The 12,814-nt window shown below is 39.3% G+C and overlaps 1 non-coding gene across 1 annotated transcript; it reads left to right on the top strand.

The window, feature by feature from the left end:
• Positions 1–2,807: 2,807 nt before the first annotated feature.
• Positions 2,808–2,936, top strand: LOC116097324. Its single transcript, XR_004121362.1, has one exon. It is a non-coding gene; the product is annotated as a small nucleolar RNA SNORA17 (small nucleolar RNA).
• Positions 2,937–12,814: the final 9,878 nt, after the last annotated feature.

Here is a 12,814-nt window from a genome sequence, read left to right as displayed (position 1 = left end):
GAGGGGGTATATACCAAGTAGTGGTATAGTTTGGTCTTTCTTTTTATTGGATATTTTATTTATTTACATTTCAAATGTCATCCCCTTTCCTGGTTTCCCCTCCTGAACCCCCTGTCCCATTCTTTCTCCCCTTGTTTCTGTGAGGGTGCTCCCCACTCACCCACCCACTCCTGCCTCCCCTCCCTGGCATTTCCCTACACTGGGGCATTGAGCCTTCACAGGACCAAAAACTTCTACTCCCATTGATGTCTGACAAGTTCATCCTAGGCTACATATGCAACTGGAGCCATGGGTTCCTCTATGTGTACTCTTTGGTTGGTGGTTTAGTTCCTAGGAGCTCTGGGGTGTGGGAGTCTGGAAGGTTGATACTGTTGTTCTTCCTATGGGGTTGCAAACCCTTTCAGCTCCTTCAGTCATTTCTCTAACTCCTCCACTGGGGACCCAGTGTTCAGTCCAATGGTTGGCTGTGAGCATCCACCTCTGTATTTGTCAGGCTCTGGCAGAGCCTCTCAGGAGACAACTATATCAGCCTTCTGTCAGCAAGCACTTCTTGGTATCTGTTGTAGTGTCTGGGTTTGGTGTCTGTATATGGGATGAACTCTCCAGGTGGAGCAGTCTCTGGAAGAAGGAACACCAAAGTGTGGATGCTTCAGTCCTTTTTAGAAGGGGGAACAAAATACTCAAGGGAGGAAATACAGAGACAAAGTATGGAACAGAGACTGAAGGAAAGGCCTTCTATCTTGGTCTTGAAGTAGAACTATTTCCAGTTTTCTGAGAAACTGCCAAATTGATTTCCAAAGTGCTTGTACAATTTTTCACTCCCAGGAAGAGTAAAGAAGTATTCTTCTTGCTCTACATCTTCACTGGCACATGCTATCTCTTGAGTTTTTTATTTTAGCCAGAATCAGAAATGGGTTCTCTTAGTTCTAGTTTTACTGCTTTAAATAGACACCATGACCAAGGCAGCTCTTATAAAGGACAACACTTATAAATGCTTACAGGTTCAGAGGTCAGTCCATTATTATCACAGGAAGCAGAGCAGTGTCCAGGTAGATATGGCTCTAGAGGAGCTGAGAGTTCTACATCTTCATCCAAAGGAAACCAGGAGCAGACAGTCTCTGACATGCCTAGGAGGAGGGTCTCAAAAGCCCACTCCCACAGGAACACATTTCCTCCATCAAGGACACATCTACTCTAACAAGGTCATACCTCCTAATAGTGCCACTTTTGGGGCCAACCATATTTAAACCATCTTATGGGTATAAGATGGAACCTCAGAGTTATTTTGATTTGCATCTCCATTCAAGATTCGTCTGTTGAGAATTCTGTTTAGTTCTGTACCCCATTTTTAAAAGTAGGTTATTTGGGTTGTTGCTGTCTAACTCCTTGAATTCTTTGTAAATTTTTGATATTAGCCTTTAGTTAAATATAGGGTTGGTGAAGATCCTTTCTCAGCCTGTAGGCTGCCAATTTGTCCTATTAACAGCATCCTTTGCTTTACAGAAGCTTTGCAATTTCATGAGGTCCCATTTATCAATTGTTGATCTTAGAGCCTGAGTCATTGGTGCTCTCTTCAGGAAACTGTCTCCTGCACCAATTCAGTGAACCAATATCTTGCAGTGCTCTAATTCTGATTTGCAAACTTTGATTAGAAAAACATAATTTAAAATGAAAACATGGAAGCTGTGATTCTCTGAGTTTAAGAGCATTGGCTGCTCTTCTAGAAGACCCAGGGTGAATTCTAAATGCCCACATGGCAGCTCATGACTGTCTTCAATCCTAGTTCTTAGTGATTAGATGCCTTCCTCTGGCCTCAGCCTGCACTGCACACAGTGACACACAGAAATACATTCAGTCAAAAATATCCCTACACATAAATGTAAAATATACATTTTACAATAGGAACATTTGCTTTGTAAAGTACTGTCAACTTGGAATAAAGATATCTATGGATGGTAAGAGATTTGCATTCTATTCCTACAAATTGCACAAATTTGAATAAGATTCAACATGTATATGAGTCCCAAATCTAAGATCTATAAGTAGAACCTTATCATTGCTTTTTTTACTTTATATTGTTACTGGACAGCTTGTTGAAATATAGCTAACTCATTTGGTCCAAAGAGTACCAGATAGCTCTGTCCAGTGATTTCCATGATAATGTTTTAGGTATTGTCCATGAAGTGCACTTTGCATTGCTAGAATCTACATGATTACTGAGAGTTTCTATTATCTGATTTTATATTTTAAAAGTCTTAAAGTGTTTAATTTTAATAATAAAAATTAAAAATATAAAATAATTAATCTTGTTATCTAAATGTAGTACTATATGATCATTTACCCCAGCATTTTATTCTTCCACTATCCATCAATACCTCAAGAGTTTCTCGAGAAATTCTTTCTACTCTTTAGCCCCAATGAAGTTGGAAGTATCAGTGCTTGAAATATCTTACAAAAATAATTGGTTCAAGGAACATTTAGGAGTTCAAATCCAGAAATATACAACCAAACCTATTTCTGGAAATTAGAGCCAAAGTAATTTTTTTTTGGTGGTCTTGAGCTCAAAATGGTTAGAGTTGTATTAGCACAGGGAACCTAATAAAATATATACATATATGAAGGGAGGCTAAATAAAATAATTAATTAACAAGGGTAACAGAACCCCAATTGGACATCTTTTATCACCAAATAAAACTTTGAGTTCTAGGAATAGGTTACAGCTAATCAAGTTTTGTCCAAGGCTATTACACTCTAGAAACTGTTAGACTCTTTTGTTAAAGACAACACCTGCCCATAGAGGCATTCCTTTCCATAGAGGCTTTGCAAGTGTGGCTGCTTTGTCACATGTGTGTAAGTAGGTGGTCCAAAGGAGAGGGACTATGTTGATATGCAGGGTTCTGACCTGTGAATATCTGAATGACTAGTAGCTAAGCACTCCATGGGGGATAAAGAACCTGAGAAGACCACTAATCTGTATCATGGGGCTGGAAAGGAAGCCAGCCTGAGATGACCACCAGTCTGCCTGAGACTGCGGCCCTGGGTGAAAGTTTGCCCAAGACTGACCGCCCTCATATATAGGACCCCTCAGATGGTCTGGGTGAGAAGCAAAATCAAGAGTGTCACCAGACTAGCCTACCCATGGAAACTAGCCTGAGATGAACACCAGTCAGCCACTGATGACTGATGCCACAAATGAACCCTGCCAGTGCCATAAAGCACCTGATGTTGGGGTACACTGTGTGAAATTATGTATGTCTCTGTCCTTCCTCACCTACCTAAGGCATTTTTTTCTGATTGGCTTTAATAAAAATATGATGGACAGGAAATAGAAGGTTGGACTTCCTAGGAGAGAAAAAGGAACTGTAGGGAAATAAAAGGAAAGCTTTTCCCCCCAGACAACATGCGGTATGCTTGGGCATTTAAGATGGAAAACAGTTTAATAGAGGCACAGGCCACAGAAACAGCAGAACAGCTGAGACAGGGTCCTTCCTGCCTCCATCTACACCCAGGAGGTGTGCCTGTTCTACACTTTTCCCACCAGGGGAGAGCTGGCTTCCATCCTCCAGGGAGTGCTTTGAGCCTGGGACTGAGGTGAGATCACCATTTTCTCTCCAATAACTTTCTAAGGCAGGACCAGACAGGAGGCACAGACGGCAGATGCAGCAGTGGGAAGATTGATCCACATCCCTCTCTCCACAGGTCTTACCAGGAGAGAGCTGATCTACCAGGAGTGCTGACACAGACTTACAAACTCACAGGAGGAACAAGCTCCAGCCACAGACAGCAAGAACATCTAACATCAGAGATCACCAGATGGCGAAAGACAAATACAAGAATCTTACCAACAGAAACCAAGACTACTTGGCATCATCAGAACCCAGTACTCCTACCACAGCAAACCCTGGATACTCCAACACACTGGAAAAGCAAGATTCAGATCTAAAGTCATATCTCATAATGCTGATAGAGGAATTTAAGGACATAAATAACTCCCTTAAAGAAATACAGGAGAAGACAGGTAAACAGGTATAAGCCCTTAAAGAGGAAACACAAAAATCCCTTAAGGAATTACAGAAGAACATGAGTAAATAAGTGGAAAACAGTTTAATAAAGTTGAATACAGGGCAGAATTAAAAGAGGAAAACTATACATAAATAAAGAGTAATCTACAAAGAAAGGAAAAGGAGATAAAAATTAATACAAATGTTTTCAAGGTTACATAGGTGCTAAATATACTTGGGATACAAAGACCGAAACAGATTAGGTTACTTTTCAGCTCAAGAACAACGTTATCTAAAGAGTAAATCCAAGACAGCATGAACTACCCAGAGAAACCCTGTGTCAATAAATTATAATAAATATATATTAAAGTAGAGGAGGATATTTGGATTCTGTAAGTAATGTTTTGATTTATCAATATGTAAAGAGTTATATGGTCAGTTGTAGTGGTGATATTGAATATCCTCCTTGAAAGAAGCCAAAATGGAGCAGACCTGGGTAGAAAGGGGGCTGCTATATTGGATCCATCTATAGTCATGATGACTTCAAACTTCTGGACAAAAGCTATATTATGTTGGAAAAGAAGCTTTGAGTTTGTGTCAACAGGAAAAAGGAAAAATTGATTCTATCAAAAATAATAAGGATCTGATTTGACTGGGGAAGACCCCCTGAAGATGCTGGCTACGTACAGAAAGGAGAAAATCAGAAGAACCAAATGGACTGGTAATATATAATGCTAAGCCCTCTATTAAAACAACTAGGAGGCCTGCTGGCCCCAGATGACCTTAGTTTTTCCAGCTTTAAGAATTGATCCCCTCAGGACCTCACTTAAGCCTGAATTTTCTCAGCAAACAGAGACTGGACAACAAATGATATACCTATTTCTCCCAAGACTTGGCTAATATCCCAATTTTCTTAAGGTCCCCTGTCTGTCATTTCTATAATTTTTATAAACTGCAGCCCTGTGCTTTCTGTATGTTCAGACAATATTTTTTTCCCTTCTCTAGTCTCTGATGGGGTTGAAACCTAGATAATCAAAATATTAAGTTTAAATTGGGAAGGATCTAAGAAAATGTTTTAGGGTCTAGGGAGCTGTTTTAAGGATAGTAAATGAAGGTTAGAGGATCCAGAACTTGCTTCATAAATATTGGAAGAAATTATAAACATGAGGTTTTAGGTTGGTAATGCCAATTAGAATAGAAACTGAATTAGACACATAATTCTGAACTCATCAAGATAGGGTAGATAGTAGAGTTCTTTCTTCAAATATTGCCAAATACAAATGGACTGAACATTGTGAATATAACTCTTGCCTGATAGTTCTTGTAACTTTTCTAATTGTATGTAGTTTTTTGTATTATACAAATTTTAATAAACCTTTTTTTTTGCAAGAGAAAGTGCCTTCATTGGACTTTTGCGAGAGATGTCGGGGTACACTGTTTGAAATTGTCTCTGTCCTTCCTCACTTACCTAAGACATTCTCTGATTGGCTTTAATACAAATATAATAGCCAATTAGCTGGGCAGGAAGTAGAAGGTGGGAATTCCTGGGAGGGAGAAAAGAACACTGGGAAGAAGAAGTAGGAAAGGCTTTATAACCAGAGGCATGCAAGGAGGCAGATGTGATCACAGGAGAGCTGGCACTGATGTCATCAAGGTGGAAGAGCTTTCCCTCCCCTTCAGCTGCTGAGCACTAAGGAGAACTGTTCCTGCACCTTTCCTGCCCAGCCTAGTAGAACTGCCCCGCACATGAGGGTTGCAGGTAAGATGGCTTGAGGATATGAGCACGGGAGAGGCAGTTCTGCTTCTTCTCTGGTGCATTGTGGTTTGGACATGTTAGAGATTCCCTCATTCCCTCCCTTGTCCTTCACCACCTATGGCAGACAGAAGAGCTGGCTTTGGGTTTGTGAGAATGGAAGAACTGAACCTGTTGCATACTGCCTACAACACTTGGAATAGTGGGCCCTGTACATTGCCTGGTTAGCAGAGCAGAGCATGTCCTGATTCTTGGGGTTGCCCATGAGCTGGTCATGAGGCTATGAGAGGGGGAAGGACCTGTGGGCTGACCAGGTCAGATACATCTTAGGAGTAGATCCAGGGCTTTGAATTAGCCCACCCCAACATGTACCCCATTGATGATCTGCTGAAGTGTTTGAAGTCCTACAGATACAAAACTACAGGATCTCATTGACACAGAACAACAGGATATCTGAGAGCAGTCCCAGTGAGGTTCCAGTATTGATAAAGAAGCAGAAGTCAAAGGACTGGTACCAGACCAATGAGTCATTGGAATGAACATCTGCAAGTAAAGAAGTGTGGACAAAAGCACATACTGTGGGAAATACTGTGACACACTACCCTTTCTACAACTCTATTGTGGTTAAGGTTGCAAGGAGGGTTAGTATGAGGGGAAGAGAAGGTGAGTGGGATTGGGATGTATGATGTGAAATTTACAAAGAACCAATAGAAAGAAAACACACACACACACACACACACACACACACACACACAGATTTATTGAACATGAAAAGTTGAGATGGTGCCTACTTAGAGCCTTCATTCATACAGGCTAGTGTCCATAGAAACTCTAAAATAGTGGCACACATCTTGTTGGGGGAGTAACCAACCACTATCTGATTGAACTTAAGGCTCACTCCATGTGTTGTCTCTACACTGCTTGGGTGGCCAAGAATCTGAGACTAGACAAAATAGAGACCTAGGGACAAAACAAATACTATTGTTATACTAAGAAAATGTAGCAATACAATGATGTCTAATGTCATACTGTTATACTCATGGATCAGTGCCTTCCTTGGCCATCCTCAGAGAAACTTCTTTTCTTAGTAGAGAGAAACAAATATGGAAACCTGTAGCTTGGCAATGTGAAGAGAGTAAAAGACCTTAGGACTCTCAGTCTGTAATTGGATATCTATGTTAAATCCATTCCATAGAGACTCAGGGAACTCTAAGGAAAAAGAGGTGGAAAGATTGCAAACGCAATGGGGTATGAAGTATACCAAAGAAACAAGGACCAAAGAAACAGCAGAATGTTCATATGCAATGATGAAGACCGTGGCAGCATACACAGGGCCTGAACAGGATTAGGACAGATGGGGTCCTAGTACTCAACATGAAGAACAATGGCATACAAGCCCCATCCCTAATTCAGAAGAAATATCCAAATTAAAAAATAATTTTATCCAATCATATATCACTGGATATATAAACCACTCTTAAGGGTGGCCCCCATGCCCAACCATAAATGCCTAACACAAAATGGTCTTAATAGCACCTTTGGATGTTCTTTGTCTCACACAGCTTTGCCAAGTCTTTATATTTATTTTTATTTACTTTTTGCCTTACAGACCCTTTGTATATATCTTATGTGACTTCTCTAATTTTATATCACCTTGACACAAGTATAGTCATCTGAAATGAGAGAGTCTCCATTGAGAAACTGCCTCCATAAAATCAGGCTGCAGGCAAGACCATGGGCCTTTTTAAAATTAGTGCTTGATAGAAGGGATCCCAGGATATCATGGGTGCTGCCAATCCTGGGTTTGCGGTCATTGTGTGTTCTATTAAAACACAAGCAATGAGAAGAAAGCCAATAAGCAGCACTACCTGATAGCTTCTGTATCAGCTCCTGCCTCCAGGTGCCTTTCCTGTTTGAGTTCCTACCCTGACTTCCTTCAATGGTGAACAGTGACGTGGAAGCATAAACCAAATCAATCCCTTTCTCCCGAACTTGCTTTTGACCAGGGTCTTTCAGTGAGGCTATAGAAATCCTAACTACAATACTATGGCTTTTGGTTGTATGTTTTCATAGAATTTCTGTGTTGTGATCATGTGTTTCTCTATATCTATGTGTGTTTCCTGTGCTGTTTCTTTGACTGTTTTTCTTCTGTTTGTTTTGTCCTATTGCAGTTTGTTTGTTTTTCTGTCTTATTTTATTATTATTCTTTGGATGCTTGTTTGTTCTCTAATGAGAGACAGATGCACAGGAATGGGCGAGGGGAGACAGGAAGATACACAGAGACAGAGAGAAGAAACAGAACCAGGAATACAAAAAGACAGGGATTAAGGCAGGGATTAAGATGGCAGAGGAGTCAGAGAAGACCTCAGGGGATTTGGGGGAGGGAAAACCGAGTCAGAATAAGTTGTATAAGAGCAATCTACTTTTAAGAAAAGAAAAATAGAAAAAAAAATGAATAGAGATGCATAGCTATTTTGCCCCACTGCCATAGGGCTGGAAAGTACCATAGAAAGAGTGGAGACAAGGAATATATATAGAGAGAGGGAACTATCAGGGAATCTTCTGAGCTTTCCTTGTAAAACTCTCAACCATATATTGCAAGGGAAATGTATTAACGTATGTACATGTTCGCTTGTGTGTTTGCTTTTGTATATGGTATGTGTGTGCATGTGTGTGTACTTCGTATATATAATTAACTAATTTAACATAAGCAACTGTGTGATAAGAACCTTGAAGGGGACTTGGAATCTATGTTCAACACGGGAGAAAAGACAGAAATGAAAATTCATAAGTCAGAATTTCAGTTGAGAGCCAATGAGAAGCATAGAAGTAGCTCAGAGGTATGAAATGAAGGAACACTACAGAATCACTGTAGATCAAAGGAAACAGAATGAGAATACGAAGGGTTAAACAAAATGAAATCTACAAAGAAGCCTTGAGCTTCTGGCTGGTAACTTAGGCTCTCATTTACATATCAATTCTGAACACCATAGCAAGTGATGAAATAATCACAAGTTATAAAAAGCCAAGAGGAAACAGGAGTCTGAGCTGCCCAGGTAGGCCATCACAAGACAGAGACATAAAAGAAAAACTGAACCGTGGTATGGTTTGAAAGCTTCTTCTTCTGCCCCTCCTCCTAATTACTGCCATGTCTGTATCTGTTTCCATATTTGTTGTCCTGACAGAAGCAGTAATCACAAATTGCCACTTAAGACTGGGAAGTAATTATGCATGTCACAGGTGAATTCCTCTTAGAACAAAAGACTTCACTTTCACCTGAAGCAAAAGCTATTTAAATTTTATTAAGGAAGCAGACCAACTACCTTATTAGACATTTTTGTGATCAAAAAGAAATTGCCCTGTAAAAGGTTCAATTTCACATGTCCATTAAATGGCTTCCTGATGGTTTTAAACTACCTTAAATGTAGAGAGCAAAACAACTCTACATTTGTAGGAATCGCACCCAATCAATAAAACAGATTTTTGGAATGACATGAGATCTCTGTTTTTCCCATTTATGAGCAAGTCACTGTTTTCCTTCAATTACCACATATGTGTGTTTTAGTGCATCCTAAAATCAGTGTTCTCATGCCTGCTTTTGTCATGCTTTGGTGAGTCTGGAACATTTATCCATGTCATAGCATGGCCTTCTGATCTACTGTTCACACAGCCCTTATGCCCCAATGAATTTGTTTGATGGGATACAGACAAATTGCTGATTAGTATACTTTCTGTTTTTAAATGAATATTTATTACACACAAAGGAGCAGGCAAGTAAATAATGATGCAATCATTTTGAGGCAGGGAGCTAACCAAGTTTTTATAGTTTAAGGTGCACCAACATTGGTCTGATTCTGTGGTGTGTTGTACTCCATTAATTTGCTTCAATAGTCTATGCATATTTATATATTAATTATTGAGCCAAAATACACTATCAACTATATTTCCAACATTTTACATTGGATTAGTTATTCTGTAATTGTCACTTGTGTATACAAAAATAAGTATGAGGATATTCTGAAAAAAATATTTTTTAGGCTGATGAGATGGCTCAGCAGGTAAGAGCACTGACTGCTCTTCTGAAGGTCCTGAGTTCACAGCAACCACATGGTGGCTCACAACCATCCATAATGAGATCTGACGCCCTCTTCTTGAGTGTCTGAAGACAGCTACAGTGTACTTACATATAATAATAAATAAAATCTTAAATAATTAAAAAAATATTTTTTATTGTGAAAAATTAGATAAAGTTTCCATCAAAAGAAGTCTATATTACATATAGAATCATAACAGGGTATAAAACAGTTTGTTAAAAATTAATAAAATAGCTCTACACTAGGTAAACAAGAATTATATATAAAAGAAAAGAGATTTATAATAGGCATATTTAATGTATAATTAATTTTATTAAATTTCTGGTCACACCACCACATTCAGTCCCAGATCAACTCTTTGTTCCCTGGCCTTACAGCTGTGCCTGCTTCCCAGAAGGCATGCTCTAACTTGGGACATACAATTCCACTTGCCTCCATGAGGCCTGCTTCAACCTGGGACAACCAAGGCAACCAACAGCAGAGATAACTCGTTGCTAAAAGGCAAGCAAAAGAACATAATCGACTGAAGCCAATGCACTATGGCACCCTCGGAACTCAGCTCTCCTATTATAGCAAGCCATGGATATCCTAACATATCTGAAAAACAAGTCTGTGACTTTAATCCCATCTCAAGAAGATGACAAAGGCCTTTAAAGAAGACATAAATAATTTCTTTAATGAAATATAGGAAAACACAACGAGACAGGTAGAAGCCTTTAAAGACAAAACAAATAAATCGCTTAAAGAAATACAGGAAAATAGAATCAAGCAGGCAAAAGAAATGAATAAACTGTCTAAGACGTAAAAATTGAATAGAAATGATAAAGAAAACAAATGGAGGTAATCCAGAAGATGGAAAACTTAGGAAAGAGAACAGGAACTACAGATGCAAGCTTCACAAAGAGAATACAAGGGATGGAAGAGAGAATCTCAGGCATAGAAGATACCATAGAAGAAATTGATACATCTGTCAAAGAAAATGTCAAATGTGAAAAGATCATAATTCAGAACATCCATGAAATTTGGGACACCATGAAAATAGCAAACCTAAAATAATAGGAATAGAAGAGGGTAAACATTCCCAGTAAAAAGGGCCAGAAAGTTTTTCAAAAAAAAATCATAGAAGAAAACTTTTCTAACATAAAGAAAGATGGCTACCCCATCCCCCTTTCCACTGATTCTATGAAGGTGTTCTCCCACCCAACCTGGCATCCTCACCCTCACATTTTACTACACTGTGGCATCGAACCATCATAGGACCAAGGGCCTCTTTTCCCATTGATGACCTAACAAGGCCATCCTCTGCTATATATGTGGCTGGAGCGATAGGTCGCTCCATGTGTACTCTTTGGTTGATGGTTTAGTTCCTGGGAGCTCTGGGCAGGGGTCTGATTGTTTGATATTTTTGTTCTTTCTATGGGGTTGCAACCCCCTTCAGCTCCTTCTATGCTTTCTCTAACTCCTCCTTTGAGGACATCATGCTCAGTCCAATGTTTGACAGTGAGCATCCACCTCTGCATTTGTCAGGCTCTGGCAGAGCCTCTCAGGTGACAGCTATATCAAGCTCCTGTCAGCAAGCACTTCTTGGCATCCATAATAGTGTCTGTGTTTGGTGACTATATATGGTATGGATCCTCAGGTCTCAGGATCAGCAGTCTCTGGATGGCCCTTCCTTCAGTCTCTGCTCCACAAATTTTCTCTGTATTTCCTCCCATGAGTATTTTGTGCCCCCTTCTGAAAGAGTAGGACTGAAGCATGAACACTTTGTTCTTCCTTCTTGAGCTTCATGTCATCTGTGAATTGTATCATGGGTATTTCAAGCTTTTAAACTAATATCCACTTATCAGTGAGTGCATACCATCTGTGTTCTTTTGTGATTGTGTTACCTCACTCAGGATGATATTTTCTAGTTCCATCCATTCTTCTAAGAATTTTATGAAGTCATTGTTTTTATAGTTGAGTAGTAATCCATTGTGTAAATATACCACAATTTCTGTATCCAGTCTTCTGTTGAGGAACACCTGGTTCTTTCCAGCTTCTGACTATTATAAATAAGGCTGCTGTGAACATAAGGGAGCATGTGTTTTTGTTACATGTTGGAGCATCTTTTGGGTATATGCTCAGGAGTGGTACATCTCGGTCCTCAGGTAGTATTATGTCCAATTTTCTGAGGAACTGCCAGACAGATTTCCTGAGTGATTGTACCTCCTTGCAATCCCACCAGCAATAGAGGAGTGTTCCTCTTTCTCCCCATTCATGCCTGCATCTGCTGTCACCAGAGTTTTTGATCTTAGCCACTCTGATTTGTGTGAGGTGGAATCTCAGGGTCGTTTTTTATTTGCATTTCCCTGATGACTAAGGGTGTTGAGTATTTCTTTAGGAGCTTCTCGGTCATTCAAGTTTCCTCAGTTGAGAATTCTCTTTTTAGCTCTGTTCCCCATTTTTAATAGTGTTATTTGTTTCTCTGTGGAGTCTAACTTCTTGATTTCTTTGTATATATTGGATATTAGCCTCTATCAGATATAGGACTGGAAAAGAGCTTTTTGCAATCTGTTGGTTCCCATTTTTGTCCTATTGACAGTGTCCTTTGCCTTCCAGAAGCTTTGCAATTTTTTATTTTATTTTTTCTCCCTTTTTATTTTTTATCTTTATTTTTTTATTTTTATTTTGAAGCTTTGCAATTTTATGAGGTCCTATTTGTCTATAGCTGATCTTAGACCATAAGCCATTGGTGCTTTGTTCAGGATAATTTCCCATGCTCATATGTTCAAGGCTTTTTTCCACTTTCTCTTCTAATGGAAATATGGCCATTTTTACTATATTAATCCTACCAATCCATGAGCATGGGAGATCTTTCCATCTTCTGAGGTCTTCTTCAATTTCTTTCTTTAGAGACTTGAAGTTCTTGTTGTACAAGTCTTTCATTTTTTCGGTTATAGTCACACCAAGATCTTTTTATATTGTTT

The sequence above is a fragment of the Mastomys coucha genome, unplaced genomic scaffold (genome assembly GCF_008632895.1).
Source record: "Mastomys coucha isolate ucsf_1 unplaced genomic scaffold, UCSF_Mcou_1 pScaffold18, whole genome shotgun sequence".
NCBI classification, from domain to species: domain Eukaryota; kingdom Metazoa; phylum Chordata; class Mammalia; order Rodentia; family Muridae; genus Mastomys; species Mastomys coucha.
This window is presented reverse-complemented; position numbering and strand designations above follow the sequence as displayed.